The sequence below is a fragment of the Zea mays genome, chromosome 9, assembly GCF_902167145.1.
Source record: "Zea mays cultivar B73 chromosome 9, Zm-B73-REFERENCE-NAM-5.0, whole genome shotgun sequence".
Classification (NCBI taxonomy): Eukaryota; Viridiplantae; Streptophyta; class Magnoliopsida; order Poales; family Poaceae; genus Zea; species Zea mays.
The window spans coordinates 98,412,909-98,431,414 of NC_050104.1; the positions used below are offsets into that span (position 1 = coordinate 98,412,909).

General features: G+C 45.1%; 1 pseudogene; it reads right to left on the reverse strand.

The window, feature by feature from the left end:
- Positions 1-13,922: 13,922 nt before the first annotated feature.
- LOC118473459 (uncharacterized) overlaps positions 13,923-18,506 on the reverse strand; it is a 32,338-nt pseudogene continuing 27,754 nt past the window's right edge.

Here is an 18,506-nt window from a genome sequence, read left to right on the forward strand (position 1 = left end):
TCCGTTAGTGATAAGGAAATCCCTAAGGCATTCATACCATGCTCGTGGGGCTTGCTTGAGCCCATAAAGCGCCTTAGAGAGTTTATACACATGGTTAGGGTACTCACTATCTTCAAAGCCGGGAGGTTGCTCAACATAGACCTCTTCCTTGATTGGTCCATTGAGGAAGGCACTTTTCACGTCCATTTGATAAAGCTTAAAGCCATGGTAAGTAGCATAGGCCAATAATATACGAATTGACTCAAGCCTAGCTATGGATGCATAGGTTTCACCGAAATCCAAACCTTCGACTTGGGAGTATCCTTTGGCCACAAGTCGAGCTTTGTTCCTTGTCACCACACCATGCTCGTCTTGCTTGTTGCGGAAGACCCATTTGGTTCCTACAACATTTTGATTAGGACGTGGAACTAAATGCCATACCTCATTCCGAGTGAAGTTGTTGAGCTCCTCTTGCATTGCCACCACCCAATCCGAATCTTGAAGGGCTTCCTCTATCCTGTGTGGCTCAATAGAGGAAACAAAAGAGTAATGCTCACAAAAATGTGCAACACGAGATCTAGTGGTTACCCCCTTATGAATGTCGCCGAGGATGGTGTCGACGGGGTGATATCGTTGGATTGCTTGGTGGACTCTTGGGTGTGGCGGCCTTTGTTCTTCATCCTCCTTGTCTTGATCATTTGCATCTCCCCCTTGATCATTGCCGTCATCTTGAGGTGACTCATTTGATTGATCTTCTCCATCATCAACTTGAGCCTCATCCTCATTTTGAGTTGGTGGGGATGCTTGCGTGGAGGAGGATGGTTGATCTTGTGCATTTGGAGACTCTTTGGATTCCTTAGGACACACATCCCCAATGGACATGTTCCTTAGCGCGATGCACGGAGCCTCTTCAATACCTATCTCATCAAGATCAACTTGCTCTACTTGAGAGCCGTTAGTCTCATCAAACACAACGTCACAAGAAACTTCAACTTGTCCAGAGGACTTGTTAAAGACTCTATATGCCCTTGTGTTTGAATCATACCCTAGTAAAAAGCCTTCTACAGTCTTAGGAGCAAATTTAGATTTTCTACCTCTTTTAACAAGAATAAAGCATTTGCTACCAAAGACTCTAAAATATGAAATGTTGGGCTTTTTACCGGTTAGGAGTTCGTAAGATGTCTTCTTGAGGATTCGGTGTAGATATAACCGGTTGATGGCGTAGCAGGCGGTGTTGACCGCCTCGGCCCAAAACCGATCCGAAGTCTTGTACTCATCAAGCATGGTTCTTGCCATGTCCAATAGAGTTCGATTCTTCCTCTCCACTACACCATTTTATTGTGGCGTGTAGGGAGAAGAGAACTCATGCTTGATGCCCTCCTCCTCAAGGAAGCCTTCAATTTGTGAGTTCTTGAACTCCGTCCCGTTGTCGCTTCTAATTTTCTTGATCCTTAAGCCGAACTCGTTTTGAGCCCGTCTCAAGAATCCTTTTAAAGTCTCTTGGGTATGAGATTTTTCCTGCAAAAAGAATACCCAAGTGAAGCGAGAATAATCATCCACAATAACTGGACAGTACTTACTCCCGCCGATGCTTATGTAAGCAATCGGGCCGAATAGGTCCATGTGTAGGAGCTCCAGTGGCCTGTCAGTTGTCATGATGTTCTTATGTGAATGATGGGCACCAACTTGCTTCCCTGCTTGGCATGCGCTACAAATCCTGTCTTTCTCAAAATGAACATTTGTTAGTCCTAAAATGTGTTCTCCCTTTAGAAGCTTGTGAAGATTCTTCATCCCAACATGGGCTAGTCGGCGGTGCCAGAGCCAACCCATGTTAGTCTTAGCAATTAAGCATGTGTCGAGTTCAGCTCTATCAAAATCTACCAAGTATAGCTAACTCTCTAACACACCCTTAAATGCTATTGAATCATCACTTCTTCTAAAGACAGTGACACCTACATCAGTAAATAGACAGTTGTAGCCCATTTGACATAATTGAGAAACAGAAAGCAAATTGTAATCTAAAGAATCTACAAGAAAAACATTGGAAATGGAATGGTCAGGTGATATAGCAATTTTACCAAGACCTTTGACCAAACCTTGATTTCCATCCCCGAATGTGATAGCTCGTTGGGGATCCTGGTTTTTCTCATAGGAGGAGAACATCTTCTTCTCCCCTGTCATGTGGTTTGTGCACCCGCTGTTGATAATCCAACTTGATCCCCCGGATGCATAAACCTACAAAACAAGTTTAGTTCTTGACTTTAGGTACACAAATGGTTTTGGGTCCTTTGGCATTAGACACAAGAACTTTGGGTACCCAAACACAAGTCTTTGACCCCTTGTGCTTGCCCCCAACATACTTGGCAACTACCTTGCCGGATTTGTTAGTCAAAACATAAGATGCATCAAAAGTTTTAAATGAGATGCTATGTTCATTTGATGCATTAGGAGTTTTCTTCTTAGGCAACTTAGCATGGGTTTGTTGCCTAGAACTAGATGTCTCACCCTTATACATAAAAGCATGATTAGGGCCAGAGTGAGACTTCCTAGAGTGAATTCTCCTAATTTTGCTCTCGGGATAACCGGCAGGGTATAAAATGTAACCCTCGTTATCGTGAGGCATGCGAGCCTTGCCCTTAACAAAGTTGGACAATTTCTTAGGAGGGGCACTAAGTTTGACATTGCCTCCTTGTTGGAAGCCAATGCCATCCTTGATGCCAGGGCGTCTCCCACTATAGAGCATACTTCTAGCAAATTTAAATTTTTCATTTTCTAAGTTATGCTCGGCAATTTTAGCATCTAATTTTGCTATATGATCATTTTGTTGTTTAATTAAAGCCATGTGATCATGAATAGCATTAACATCAACATCTCTACATCTAGTACAAATAGAAGTGTGCTCAACGGTAGATGTAGAGGGTTTGCAAGATTTTAATTCTACAACCTTAGCATGCAATATATCATTCTTAGTTCTAAGGTCGGAAATAGTAGCATTGCAAACATCAAAATCTTTAGCCTTAGCAAGCAATTTTTCATTCTCAACCCTAAGGCTAGCAAGAGATAAGTTCAAATCTTCAATCTTAGCAAGCAAATCATCATTATCATTTCTAAGATTGGGAATTGAAACATTACAAGCAATAGAATCAACCTTAGCTAATAAATTAGAATTCTCATTTCTAAGGTTGTCTATTGTCTCATGGCAAGTGCTTAGCTCACTAGATATTTTTTCACATTTCTCAACTTCTAGAGCATAAGCATTTTTTACTTTAACATGCCTTTTGTTTTCCTTGATTAGGAAGTCCTCTTGGGAGTCCAAGAGATCATCCTTCTCATAGATGGCACTAATCAATTCATTTAATTTCTCTTTTTGTTGCATGTTTAAGTTGGCAAAAAGGGTGCGCAAGTTATCTTCCTCATCACTAGCATTTTCATCACTAGAGGATTCATATCTAGTGGAGGATTTAGATTTAACCTTCTTCTTTTTGCCGTCCTTTGCCATGAGGCACTTGTGGCCGATGTTGGGGAAGAGGAGTCCTTTGGTGACGGCGATGTTGGCGGCGTCCTCGTCGGAGGAGGAGTCGCTAGAGCTTTCGTCGGAGTCCCACTCCCGACAGACATGGGCATCGCCGCCCTTCTTCTTGTAGTATCTCTTTTTCTCCTTTCTTCTTCCCTTCTTGTCATCGCCCCTGTCACTGTCACTAGATATAGGACATTTTGCAATAAAATGACCGGGATTACCACATTTGTAACACACTTTCTTGGAGTGAGGTTTGTAGTCCTTCCCCCTCCTTTGTTTGAGGATTTGGCGGAAGCTCTTGATGACGAGCGCCATTTCCTCATTGTCGAGTTTGGAGGCATCGATTGGTTGTCTACTTGGTGTAGACTCCTCCTTCTTCTCCTCCGTCGCCTTGAATGCAACCGGTTGAGCTTTGGACGTGGAGGGACCGTCAAGCTCGTTGATCTTCCGTGAGCCCTTAATCATAAATTCAAAGCTCACAAAATTCCCGATTACTTCCTCGGGGGTCATTAGTGTATATCTTGGGTTACCACGAATTAATTGTACTTGAGTAGGGTTAAGCAATATAAGTGATCTCAAAATAACCTTAACCACCTCGTGGTCATCCCATTTCTTGCTCCCGAGGTTGCGCACTTGGTTCACCAAGGTTTTGAGCCGGTTGTACATGTCTTGTGGCTCCTCCCCTTGGCGTAGACGGAAGCGACCGAGCTCCCCCTCGATCGTTTCCCGCTTGGTGATCTTGGTGAGTTCATCACCCTCGTGCGCGGTTTTGAGCACGTCCCAAACTTCCTTGGCGCTCTTCAATCCTTGCACCTTGTTGTACTCCTCCCTACTTAGAGAGGCGAGGAGTATTGTTGTGGCTTGGGAGTTGAAGTGCTCGATTTGGGCCACCTCGTCCTCATCATAATCCTCATCCCCTACGGATGGTACCTGTGCTCCAAACTCAACAACATTCCATATACTTTTGTGGAGTGAGGTTAGATGAAATTTCATTAAATCACTCCACCTAGCATAATCTTCACCGTCAAAGGTTGGCGGTTTGCCTAATGGAACGGAAAGTAATGGAGTATGTCTAGAAGCACGAGGATAATGTAAGGGAATCTTACTAAACTTCTTGCGCTCATGGCGCTTCGAAGTTATGGAGGGCGCGTCGGAGCCGGAGGTAGAAGGTGATGAAGTGTCGGTCTCGTAATAGACCACCTTCCTCATCTTCTTTATTTTGTCCCCACTCCGATGCGACTTGTGATAAGAAGTCTTCTTTTTCCTTCTTCTTCTCCTTCCTCTTCTCCTTGTTGCGGGACTCTTCCGATGAAGCCTTCCCGTGACTTGTAGTTGGCTTCTCGCCCGTCTCCATCTCCCTCTTGGCGAGTTCTCCCGACATCACTTCGAGCGGTTAGGCTCTAATGAAGTACCGGCTCTGATACCAATTGAAAGTCGCCTAGAGGGGGGGTGAATAGGGCGAAACTGAAATTCTCAAAGATAATCACAACTACAAGCCGGGTTAGCGTTAGAAATATAATCGAGTCCGCGAGAGAGGGTGCAAAACAAATCGCAAACGAATAAAGAGTGTGACACGTGGATTTGTTTTACCGAGGTTCGGTTCTCGCAAACCTACTCCCCGTTGAGGTGGTCACAAAGACCGGGTCTCTTTCAACCCTTTCCCTCTCTCAAATGGTCCCTCGGACCGAGTGAGCTTTCTCTTCTCAATCACTTGGAACACAAAGTTCCCACAAGGACCACCACAAGATTGGTGTCTCTTGCTTCAATTACAAGTGAGTTTGATCGCAATGAAGAATCAAAGAAAGAAGAAAGTGATCCAAGCGCAAGAGCTCGAAAGAACACAAGCAAATCTCTCTCTCTAAGCACTAGGGCGTTGTGTGGAATTTGGGAGAGGATTTGATCTCTTGAGTGTGTCTAGAATTGAATGCCTAGCTCTTGTAAGTGGTTGGATTTAATGAAAACTTGGATGGCTTGAATGTGGGGTGGTTGGGGGTATTTATAGCCCCAACCACCAAACTAGCCGTTTGGTGGGGCTGTCTGTCGCATGGTGCACCGGACAGTCCGGTGCACACCGGACATGTCCGGTGCGCCAGCCACGTCACCAAAGCTCCGACCGTTGGAGCTCTGTCTTCTGGGTCCGCCTGGATGTCCGGTGGCGCACCGGACATGCACTGTAGAGTGTCCGGTGCGCCAGCATGGGCGTGCCTGACTTCTGGGCGCGCTGGCGCACATTTAATACGCTGCAGGTAGCCGTTGGCGCCTGAAGTATCCGTTGCTTCGATGTCACACCGGACAGTCCGGTGTACACCGGACATGTCCGGTGAATTATAGCGGACTAGCCGTTGCGAATTCCCGAAGCTGGCGAGTTCCAGAGCCGCTCTTCCTTGGAGCACCGGACACTGTCCGGTGTACACCGGACAGTCCGGTGAATTATAGCGGAGCGACTCTGTATTTTCCCGAAGGTGACGAGTTCGACTTGGAGTCCTCTGGTGCACCGGACACTGTCCGGAGGCACACCGGACAGTCCGGTGCGCCAGACCAGAGGTGCCTTCGGTTATCCCTTGCTCTCTTTGTTGAACCCAATACTTGGTCTTTTTATTGGCTAGGTGTGAACCTTTGGCACCTGTATAACTTGTACACTAGAGCAAACTAGTTAGTCCAATTATTTGTGTTGGGCAATTCAACCACCAAAATCAATTAGGAAAATAGGTGTAAGCCTAATTCCCTTTCACTGAGAGCATGCACAGTTCGCCTCGGAATCAGGAGCCAGCCAGAGTATGATGGTCGTGAATTCGTCGAGCATGGCACAGAGAAGTGTGTTGTGACTGTATACATTGGATCCAGTCTGCACCATGTGGAATGGAGTGTCACTACTGCTGGGCACAAATTCAAAGACACCTGCCAAGTCGTCCCTCGCAAGGCATTGAGGGCCCTGTGTCAGATCTATGAAGAAGAAGTGGCTGACACACCGCTCAGATTCTTTCCGCCCTTTCAGAGAGACCGTCCAGTTTGGATGGCCAGGATGCGTGCATTGGAAGGGAAGCAACTGCTTGAGGACGACCCCTCAATCATGTACCTCACTGCATACCTGCTCACCCTGGATGCACAGTATGATTTCTTGGCTCGGCAGCACCGTCAGATGATTGCCCGAGCAGAAGGTGTAGAGAAGCGCAACCGTCAGCTCCATGTGGATCTCACCACAGCTCAAGCCCGTGCAACTGCCTTGGAAAGTCGTGAAGTCATTGTTGTTGAAGCCCTGAAGCAAGCCAAGGATGAGCACGTCCAGAAGTTGATGGATGCCTACTTGGTAACCCATAACCAACGTAGAGCCCTGCGGATCCAAGAGCCCGCTTCATCTAACCCAGTTCAACCCAAGAGAGCTGAAGATCCCCAGATTCTTGAAGGTCACCCGGTCTCTATCAGAGGAGAGAAGAAGGCTTGGGAACTACCGGAAGGAGCCATAGTCTTGGAAGGAATGTCAGTCTTCCCTCAGGCTATGAATAAGCAAGAGCACCCCGAGTCCTCCCAAGATCCCCCGCCAGAGTTGTTTGAGCCCCTCACCATGAAGAAGATTCCAGCACCGTCTCGTGAGATCAAAGAAGAAGCTGCAAGCACCCCGCCAGCACCGTCGCCCTCTGAGGAGTTACAAGAGCCAGTCCCGCTTGAAGAAGAGTTCGACCCCGTCTTGCCATCTCAGTCGTCGCTAGAAGAAGTCATCAACATCAGCTCCCTCTTGACCCATCCAGGAGATGTCTCAGTTTGAAGTTGTGTGTTAGGCTCGCTAGAAGAGAAGCTGCCAGATCTGAGTTAGTTATGCCCAGTCCTCTGCATGCATTGGGTAGTGAAGTTTTCTTCACTTTGGCCAGAGCCCTGCATGTATGAGAGGTAATCGTGTAGACTCATGTTTTGCAAAACTCTAATTGTGTGGCCCCCTAGGGCATTTCAAAATGAATTTCGCTTGATGTTTTCTCCTCTTCAGAGTGCATATGTGATGCTTTAACGTTAGTGCTCATAAGTTGCATTTAGCATAGTTCTCAATTCAGGAGCCAAGCAATAGTAGTTATGCTTAGCCCCCGAATCCGAGTAGTCTGTGCTTTGGAAAAACTCTATTCTTCCCTTATTCAAAACATTTGATTTGTTTGTGCCTATCATTGCTGAGCTTGTGTGTTTTCTTTCTTTTTAAGAAAGGTTTTCTCTAAAAACATAGATCACAAATTAGAGCTAATCCTCACCTTATCCTTCCATTCTCATCTTAACCCATCTCAAGAGCAAAGTGCCTTACCCAAGAAGATACCGGGAAGCTTACCCTTGAAGCCTAGAATAAGCTACAGAAGAAACCTGTCCGGCCGATCAGAATCAAAGCACTGCCCCTAAGTCAAAGTAAAAAGGAAAAGAGGACAAAATGAGTTATTACCATACAGAGAGGCAAAGATTCTTGGAACCAGAGACCACAAACATCAGGGTCATTGACCCCACCACTCACCTGTGCCCCTCGCACACGTGCCCGCCTCCATGCGTACTACCACCGCCCCACGCCCCCTTTGCAGCGCACCCACCGCCGCCCCACACCCCTTTTGCAGCGCACCCACCACCATTACCGCCAGCGACACCATCCCCCCTTCCCCTTGTCGCACATACTGCCTCGTGTCACCTGCTCCATCACTACCACTCCACACCCCCCAAGCACCCCCACTCGCCTATAAATTCCCCCCCACCAGCTCCCTCAACTCCCATCTCGCTCAAAGCAAAGCACACTCTAGATAAATCCCCTCTGCCAAATCGCAAGCAACTCCATTTTCCACTCCCTCGCCCCTAAGATCACAATGCTTGGTGATTCTTGGGTTGAAGACTGTTGTGCATGGTTCATAGCCTTTGGTTTTCTCCTCTGTATGATGGTAATACTCTTTGATAGAATCCTCCAGTGGCAAGAGCAAAGAGAAAGAAAGAGGCTGTGAGAAGTGAAAAGTGAAAAGAAGATAGTGAAGAGAAGATAAGAAGAAGGTTCTCCCAGAATCAACCCTGTGTCAGTCATCTCTCCACCGCCTGCTCAAGCAGCAACAACAGAAGAAGGCCCCGTAACACCCTTGTTATGAAGTACTTCAAGGAGTTCAAATCCCCAAGATTCAAGAGTTCTACCCTCATTCTTTTTAAGTGGGGTAGTGTTCCAGTAAGGTTCCTACTATGGAGAAAAAGAAGAAGGCCTGTAGCAAGCTTGTGGAGGACCAGATCATCAAAGCATATAAGTTTCTGGATGAGAAGTGGTCACCCAAGTTTCGTTGATGAAGCACCAGAAGACCAATCAAGGAAGGAATCCATGAGGGAGTTCACAAGAGAAAGGTTTGGGTGTTGGCATTAATGCTTCCTCAATAAGCTAGCTGCCAAGCGAAAGCTGAAGCCTAAAGATGATCTTTGAGTAGCCAGAATCAACATTTGCAATCGACAACGAGATGCTCCTCAAAGGCCGGATTTTGTTGAAGTTCCATCTCCTCGAAGAGTCTCCAAAGTGAAGATATGTAGCTGAAGTAAAGCTATATCCATAACCCTTCTGAGCCGAATCTCGAGGACGAGATTCCTTTTAAGTGGGGTAGATTTGTAGCATCCCAAAAATTCAAATCTTGGAATTTTCTCAAACTCGCTCTAAATTTCAAAATGAATTTCAAATTTCGTTTCAAAATGTTTGTTTGCAAGTTGATATCAACAAATAATATATAGTGGCCTATATTCTACAAATATCCTACAAATATTTCTCCAGTGATCCCCCTCAAATTCTTTCCAGAAATACTGCCCAAATATTCCACCGATATATCTCCAAGTATTTTCCTCCTGAGAAATACTTCAGAATCATTTCTCAAGTCCCTACAAATATTTTTTGCATAACTTTCCTCATGCTCATACGTATACGTATGCCTCCGGTGTCATACGTTGAGCTCTACAAGCTAATCTCACTCATATAAGACAAATCCATGCTAATCTCCCACTAATCCTCTCATCCTCCGGTGTCATTCATCCCCTTGTTCTTAGTTTGTTCGTTCGTTCGTCCGATCGTTCGTCCGTTCGTTCGTCCAAATAATCTTTTTCCTGCCGTTATGCTGCCGAAATTCCGATTGTTCGTTCGTTCGTTCGATCATTCGATCGTTCATCGTTCGTTCATACTTCCTATTCATCGTTTGTTCATAGTCCCTATTCATCGTTCTTCTAGATAATCTTTGTCCTGCCGTTATGCTGCCGAAATTCCGATCGTTTGTTCGTCCGATCATTCGATCGTCCGTCCGTTCGTTCGTCCAAATAATCTTTTTCCTGCCGTTATGCTGCCGAAATTTCGATCGTTCGATCATTCGATCGTTCATCGTTCGTTCATAGTTCCTATTCATCGTTCATCGTTCGTTCGTCCGGTCATTCGATCGTTCATCCGTTCGTTCATAGTTCCTATTCATCGTTCATTTGTTGTTTTTTCAGAAAAGGAGATCGGGTAAGAGTACATTTGTACTCACCCTTGCTTATTTGTTGTTTTTTCAGAAAAGGAGATCGGGTAAGAGTTACGACTGTTCCCAACCTTGCCGGTGGCTGTTGGACCGCTGATTTGCTTCGCTACGTATATCGGGCTGCTTCAACCCCACTCTGATGATATGTCCCGAGTTGTGGACCAACACTTAAAGTTGATCGTCACCTTTATAGGTTTGTCTCGTTTAAGCACATCTAGAATCATCTATTGTATAAATGTGTTTACTAGCCTCCTGGGACTAGTAATTGTATCACATTTGAGTCCCAGAGGATTGGGACGCTTCACTCTCGGACTCACATTTAATTCTAACACTAACCCGGCTTGTAGTGTGTGCTTAAGTTTGTAAATTTCAGATTCGCCCTATTCACCCCCCCCTCTAGGCGACTTTCAATTGGTATCAGAGCCCGGTACTTCATTAGAGCCTAACCGCTCGAAGTGATGTCGGGAGATCACGCCAAGAAGGAGATGGTGACCGGCGAGAAGCCCGCCACAAGCCATGGGAAGGCTCCATCTGGGGAGTCTGGCAACAAGGTGAAGGGATCCCCTTCACACGACAAGTCGCGTCGGAGCGGCGAGAAGAAAAAGAACATGAAGAAATTAGTCTACTACGAGACCGACTGAAGCGTCCCCAATCCTCTGGGACTCAAATGTGATACAATTACTAGTCCCAGGAGGCTAGTAAACACATTTATACATCAGATGATACCAAATCTACTCAAACGAGACAAACCTACAAAGGTGGCGAACAACTTTAAGAGTTGGTCCACAACTCGGGACATATCATCAGAGTGGGGCTGAAGCAGCCCGATATACGCAGCGAAGCAAATCAGCGGTCCAACAGCCACAAGCAAGGTTGGGAACAGTCGTAACTCTTACCCGATCTCCTTGTTCTGAAAAACAACAAATAAGCAAGGGTGAGTACAAACGTACTCAGCAGCCCACCTTCACCCGCGGAATGGGGAAATCAGATATAATGCATAGAATATGTGGAGCTCAGGATATTTTGCAGAAACAACAATATTTTATGCAGGGTTGTTTTGAAAAACATTTTGTATTTTTGTAAAGCGCATCCTCTCCAAAAGGAGCAGGAAGTTTTTCAATATTAGAACAAAATCCCCTGGACTAAACCATCCAGGTATCTCAGCAGTTTCCCACTGGTTTTCATTTTCAAAAATAGCTACTGGACTTCCCGTCCACCATAGCCTACGGCTCAACCGCCGGACCTTTTAAAAAACCACTTTTCTCAAAAGCACCTCTTTTTTTGAAAACAAGACACTAATTGTCATACCACACCAGACTCATCCATTCCTGTGGACACAGACTATTTGATGCATCATGATGCCCGGTCTTCACGACGTAGGATCAATCTTCAGATAACTAGCTTCAAAGAAGCCAAGATAACTTGCTGCAAGCAGCGATAACTAGTGCAACCTGACAAATAAAACTCGAAGCCAACCACCATCTTTAACCGGCAGCCTGAATCGAGGATTCACCCAACCACACTCTCAAAGAACCAACCAACACAGCCTACAATCAATCGAGGAGACCTCGAAGGGAGTAGGAGCACCAATTGGGAGCGAATGAAGCCGCCGCTTCTGCAATCCCGCGAAGGAATTCACAAGAGCAAAGGGGTAGAGATCACTCTCAATATTTGTTAGCACACAGCTGAACAAAGGGGTTCTATTTTAGATTATCATAAGCTACCTTACATCTTAGACATAGGGGGTATTTATACTAGTAACAACCAGCCTTAGCGAGGTATAAACACAAAACAAAAGTATTTTCACGAGCTAATGTGAAGGAGCCTCTTCGGAAGATCTGCAGAGTTGATTTCCGTGTGGCTGTTTGACTTCTGCGCAGCCTTCAGTATTTTGACAATAACTTCTTCTAGGAATCTTCAAATGACGTGGGACTAGTTGCATTGGAAAGCTAACTTGATAAGCTTTCTCACCATATATAGCATGCTTAATGAAACTTCGTAGAATGATGCAGTTTAATACGAAAACTTGGTCATCAAGCTGACTGTTGACCTTCTGACCAGTCGGCACTAAAGTAGGTCGGCTGCCTTTCTGGTAGATGTGGTTAAGTCGGCTTTAGAAGCATTGGAAACTAGACTTCAAGAGCTTTCCAAAAAGTACTTATGGGCCTTCATAGCTTTTGGGAATCAAAAGATATGACTGTTTCTTTTGGACGGTTTTGTTGCGCTGGACTGACTCGGATATAGCTCTTCTTGCTGATTCGCCCTTGATATGTTTTGTCCTTCCTCTTTGGTGAACCTAAGTAATATCAACATACACGACTTAGGTAGCATAAAATTATCATTAGTGTTTAAATGAAATTCATAAAGTAGCGCGTGCACCTCTTGCTGTAGCTTCTTAGCTCGGCTACGTGTAATTGGTCCATCAAAGACTTGGGTTGGTGATGATGTTGGTTATAGATGTCCAAACAGTGCGGGCCGCCCATTTGGCCCGTGGCACGACACGAATTTAGCCCGGTCCAAACACGGCCCGGCACGATCGTCTACGGGCCCGGGCCGGCACGGCCCGTTTAGCGGGCCGGGTATGGGCAGATATGACGGCCCGCGTGCTTTGGCCCGGCCCGGCACGATAAATAGGTCGGCCCGACGGCGGCCCGCTTATTTGAACACAAGTGTAATGTTTTGCAGGCCCAATTCAATTAGATGGGCTGGGGCTCTGCCGCTCGGCTTGATAACCCTAACCGCCCGAACCCTATGTCCCTATCCCGATCGCAACGCCGACCCCGAGTCCCCAACCCCGAAGCCCTCTCTCTCTGCTCTCGGTCTGGCGGCGGCGCCGCCGTTTTCTCTCTGCCCTCTCTACCCTCCGGCCTCCGCCCCTCCCTGCTCGTCGGTCGTGCTCGCCGGCGTCGCCCTGCTCGCCAGTCGATCTCGTGCTCGCCGGCCTCGCCCTGCTCGCCAGTCGCCCTGCTCTTCTCCGCGTTCGTCGAGGCCTGCAAGCTCGTGGTGGAGGAGAAATCCCCTGCTGAAGCGGCGGCGATGCGCCCTGACCGCGCTGCGTGCAATTCTGTCCTTTCTGGTTGCTACCGCGGGCTAGGTTCGCTGGCAGATGCAGAGCGGGTGCTGGAGACTATGTCGGCGGTTGGTGTCTCGCCAGATGTAGAGAGCTTTGGGTGTCTCGCCTTCCTGTATGCTTGGAGAGGTGTTCCCAGTCGGGTTGATGAACTGGATACATTGTTTGATGCTCTGGGCTTCAGCAAGAAGGGGTTTTTCAAGAACCTGGTTAGTGGGTACCTCAAATCTGGTGACTTCGAGTCGGTTTCACCAATCATTCTTCGTGCAGTGAAGGAGCGCAGAGTTGGGGATGACAATGGACTTGATGAGGAAACCTATACTGAGGTTGCTCGGTGCTTTGTGGATCGTGCGAGGATTAGGGATGACAATGAATTTTGTTGTCTTAATATATGTAAATAATATGTTATTATGTATGATTAATTCTGTTATATGTATGTATTTATATACTGCTTTACTGTTGGTTCGGGCCGGTGGCGGCACGGTACGTTGAGGCCCACCGGGCCAACGGGCCGGCCCGGCACGATTTTTTCCTGTGCGTGCCGGGTTTGGGCATGTCCCTAGGCACGTGGGCCAGCACGACCCGGCCCGAAGCATCAACGGGCCGTGCCTGGCCCGGCCCTATTTTTACCGGGCCGAAACGGGTTCGGGCCGGGTCCGGGCCGGGTGGCCCATTTGGACATCTATAATGTTGGTTGTACTTGAGTTGATGTAGTATGACTTGGGGGTTGTAACATGTTGCTTAATGGCGTGGTCATATCATCCTCCTCCCCTTGAAAAGGAGTCGTCCTCGACTCTAAAATGTCTTCGCTTGTATATGGTAAGAGGTCAGCAACATTGAACGTGTTGCTCACGCCATAGCTTGGTGGAAGATCTATCTTGTATGCATTATCATTGATCTTGGCAAGAACACGAAATGGACCATCCCCTCGTGGCATCAATTTGGATTTGCGCTGATCAGGAAAACGCTCCTTGCGCAAGTGAATCCAAACCAAGTCCCCGGCTCAAATAACACTTTCTTCCTATGCTTGTTCATACTTGCAGCCTTGCGCACTGCTTTGAGCTCAATTGCTTCCTTGGTCTTCTCATGTATCTTTTTTATATATGCAGCACGCTTGGAAGCTTCCATATTGGTTCTTTCCTGCAATGGAAGGGGCAACAAATCTATCGGAGCAATAGGTTAACCCATATACAATTTCGAAGGGGCATAAATTAGTTGTAGAATGTACTGCCCTATTATAAGCAAACTCCACGTGTGGCAAACATTCCTCCCAATCCTTCAAGTTCTTCTTTACCATTGTTCACAGCAGCATTGACAATGTACGATTCACCACTTCAGTTTGGCCATCAGTTTGGGGGTGGCATGTGGTGGAGAACAAAAGTTTAGTCCCAAGCTTTGCCCACAATGTTTTCCAAAAATAGCTCACAAACTTCACATCACGGTCAGATACGATGGTCTTGGGCACTCCATGTAGTCTCACGATTTCTCTAAAAAACAAATTAGCAACATGTGAAGCATCGTCGCTCTTGTTGCATGGAATAAAATGAGCCATTTTTGAAAATCTATCAACCACAACAAAAATAGAATCTCTCTTTTTTCGAGTCATCGGCAGTCCTAAAACAAAATCCATGCTTATGTCTTCCCAAGGAATTTTAGGAGCGGGTAAAGGAGTATATAAACCATGAGGGTTCAATTTTGACTTAGCTTTGTGACAGGTGACACAATGCTCCACAAATCTGATGACGTCTCTCCTCATCTTGGGCCAATAGAAATGATTACTGAGCATTTCATAAGTCTTCTTTTGTCCAAAATGACCTGTTAGACCGCCTCCATGTGACTCCTGCAATAAAAGCAATCTAACCGAAGAATTTGGTACACAAAGTTTGTTAGCTCTAAACAAAAATCCATCATGTATATGATATTTTTCCCAACCTTTTCCATCTTTACAATGATTGTATGGTTCTGAAAATTCAGGATCATCATTATACATTTCTTTCAAATTTTCAAGACCCAAAACTTTTACCTCTAGTTGATTCAACAACACATTCCTTCGAGACAAGGCATCAGCGACCACATTGTCCTTACCTTTCTTATATTTCACAATGTATGGAAATGTTTCGATAAACTCAACCCATTTGGCATGGCGACGGTTCAGTTTGGCTTGCCCTTTCAAATACTTCAAAGCTTCATGATCGGAATGAATAACAAACTCTTTTGGCCATAAGTAGTGCTGCCATGTTTCAAGCGCTCGGACCAAAGCATACAATTCTTTGTCATACACAGAATAATTTAATTGAGCACCTCCCAATTTTTCACTAAAATATGCTATAGGTTTTCCTTGTTGCATTAAAACTCCTCCTATCCCAATCCCACTAGCATCACATTCTACTTCAATAGTTTTAGTGAAATCAGGAAGAATAAGTACAGGTGCTTCAGTCAAACGTTTCTTCAATTCTTGAAAAGCATCTTCTTGTGAGTTTCCCCATTTAAATTCAACACCTTTCTTTGTCAATTCATTTAAAGGATAAGCGATGGTACTGAAATCTCGCACAAATCTCCTATAAAAACCAGCAAGACCATGAAAACTTCTTACTTGACTTACATTCGTTGGAGCTGGCCAATCCTTGATGGCTTTCACCTTGGATTCATCCACCTCTATTCCTTTTGCTGAAACAACAAAGCCAAGAAACACAGCATGGTCTGTGCAAAAACTGCACTTATCAAGATTAGCAAATAATTTCTCCTTTCTAAGCTCATCTAAAACTTGTCGAATGTGTTTCACATGTTCATCAAAAGACTTGCTGTAAATTAGAATATCATCGAAGTAGACAACAACAAATTTTCCAATGAAAGTTCTTAAGACATGGTTCATTAATCTCATAAAAGTACTAGGAGCATTAGTCAACCCAAAGGGCATTACTAACCATTCATACAACCCAAATTTTGTTTTAAATGCAGTCTTCCATTCATCTCCAGTTTTCATTCTTATTTGATGGTATTCACTTCTCAAATCAATTTTAGTAAAAATTGTGGAACCACTTAATTCATCAAGCATATCATCTAGTCGTGGAATAGGATGGCGATAGCGAACGGTAATATTATTTATAGCTCTACAATCAACACACATCCTCCAAGATCCATCTTTCTTAGGTACTAAAATCACAGGAACAGCACAAGGGCTTAAGCTTTCACGAACAAAACCTTTATCAAGAAGTTCTTGTACTTGCCTTTGTATTTCCTTAGTTTCTTCAGGATTGGTTCGATATGGTGGACGGTTAGGAAGTGCAGCCCCTGGAATAAGATCGATTTGATGCTCAATCCCTCGAATTGGAGGTAGTCCAGCCGGTGTTTCTTGTGGAAACACGTCTTCAAAGTCCTGCAAAAGATCAGCCACAACACTAGGAAGAGATGTTATGTCGTTAGGAGAAATCAAAACATCTTTGTTCACAAGTACAAAGAGCACTTGATATGGGTTGTTCCTCACTTCTCTCAGCTCAGATTTTGTGGCTAGCATAACTAGATGTTCTCCCTCTTCCTTCTTTTTATCTTTGGAATTTGGCTTGTAGCACTCACTCACCGAATTGTGGATGGCACTCATTTCTTTTGCTCTTCTCCTCCTATACTTGCTGCATTAATTTCAGTTTTCTTTTGTAAATGTTCAACCATGATTTGTTGAGGGGTCATAGGCTTGAGTACAAACTTTCTCCCTTTCAGATCTAGCGTGTATTGATTTGTTCTTCCACAATGCTGAGAATATCGGTCATATTGCCAAGGTCTTCCTAGCAGCATGTGACACACAGACATGGGTGCAACATCGCACTCCACTGTGTCAACATACTCTCCAATCTTGAACGGAACTTTCACCTTATAACCAATCTTGATATCTCTCGATTCATTCAGCCATTGGACATGATATGGATGAGGGTGTCGCTGCAACTTCAAACCAAGCTTTTCAACCATCTCACGACTTGCAAGATTATGGCAGCTCCCTCCATCAATAATCACCTTTACTACTTTGTCTTGCACTTTGGCTCGCGTTTGAAAAAGATTATGTCGTTGTCCAATTTCAGCTTCTTTCATTTGAACACTCAAGATTTGTGTAACCACAAGAGTAGTACCATGCTCAAATTCACATCACGTATGTTCTTCAGATTTATCAATGTCATCTTCATTTCCTGCTTCAGCTTCCTCTTCACTCGCTGATGTATATTCTTCATCATCAGTCACAAGGATCACACGATTATTTGGACACTCCTTTATGACATGACCACGACCTCCACACTTGAAACACTGAATACCACTACTCTTGGCTGTTGAATCCACTGATGTTGAAGTGGAGGCTGCTGGTTTATAACTCGTGTTTGGAGCAGCACCGTTCTTTCCACTAGAATTGCCTTGAATATTGGATCGCAAGCCTCGAGTTGAACCTTTTGTTGCTGAGGATGCAGCAGTAAACCTTGAGATCGATTTGCTTCCTCCAGTCATGGTTCGTGCACCATATGACAAGGGCTTGCTTCTCTTAGCATCTTGTTGCAGCTGGCGTTCAGCTTTGGTGGCTTGATGTACCAAATCAATAAGACTTTGGTACGGCTGAAACTCAACAATACGCTGAATGTTGCGGTGTAACCCAGCCATGAAACGTGCAATGGTTTGCTCTTCGTCTTCATACACATTGGCTCTAATCATGGCCTTCTCCATCTCCTTATAATACTCCTCAACAGAGAAACTTCCTTGCCTCAAATTCTGCAATTTATCAAAAAGATCACGCCGATAATGCTTCGGCACAAAACGAATTCTCATTTCTCGCTTCATCTCTTGCCAAGTAATAATAGGGTCCTCTCCATCTTCTTCACGATCATGAAGAAGTTGCTCTCACCAAATCAGAGCATATCCTTCAAACTCAAGAGATGCCATTGCAAGTTTCTTCTCCTCTGAATAATTATGTAGGCGGAAGATTTTCTCCACTTTCAATTCTCATGTGAAATAATCTTCAGGATCAGATCTACCATCAAATTTTGGCATGGTAAACTTAAGTTTCCCAAATCTCTCTTCTTGGTTGACGCCTCTATGATGACGACGACCATAGCGATGTTGAGACTGATCATCCCCAAATTCATATTCTTCATTGTCATTATTTCTTCGATTCCGGCCTCTTCCTCTACCATATGCAGCACCTTGATTTCTCCTCCCATGTTCACTTGCTCTTCTAGAATAATTTCCTTCATCTTCTTCCCCATCTTCATCATGGTTTCTTACACCGTCGGGGAGTCGACGACGACCTCTGATTTCAGCCATAAGTGTCTGAAGATCTTGTGCCAACAGATCTTGCTTGGCTTCTATGCTTTGTTTGAGCTCATTGAATTGTATCAGGGTGACACATTCTTCAATCTCAACGTTGGGATCCATCTTCCTGCGAAGTTAGTGGCAACAAGGCAACAAATATAGGTGGAATATGAAG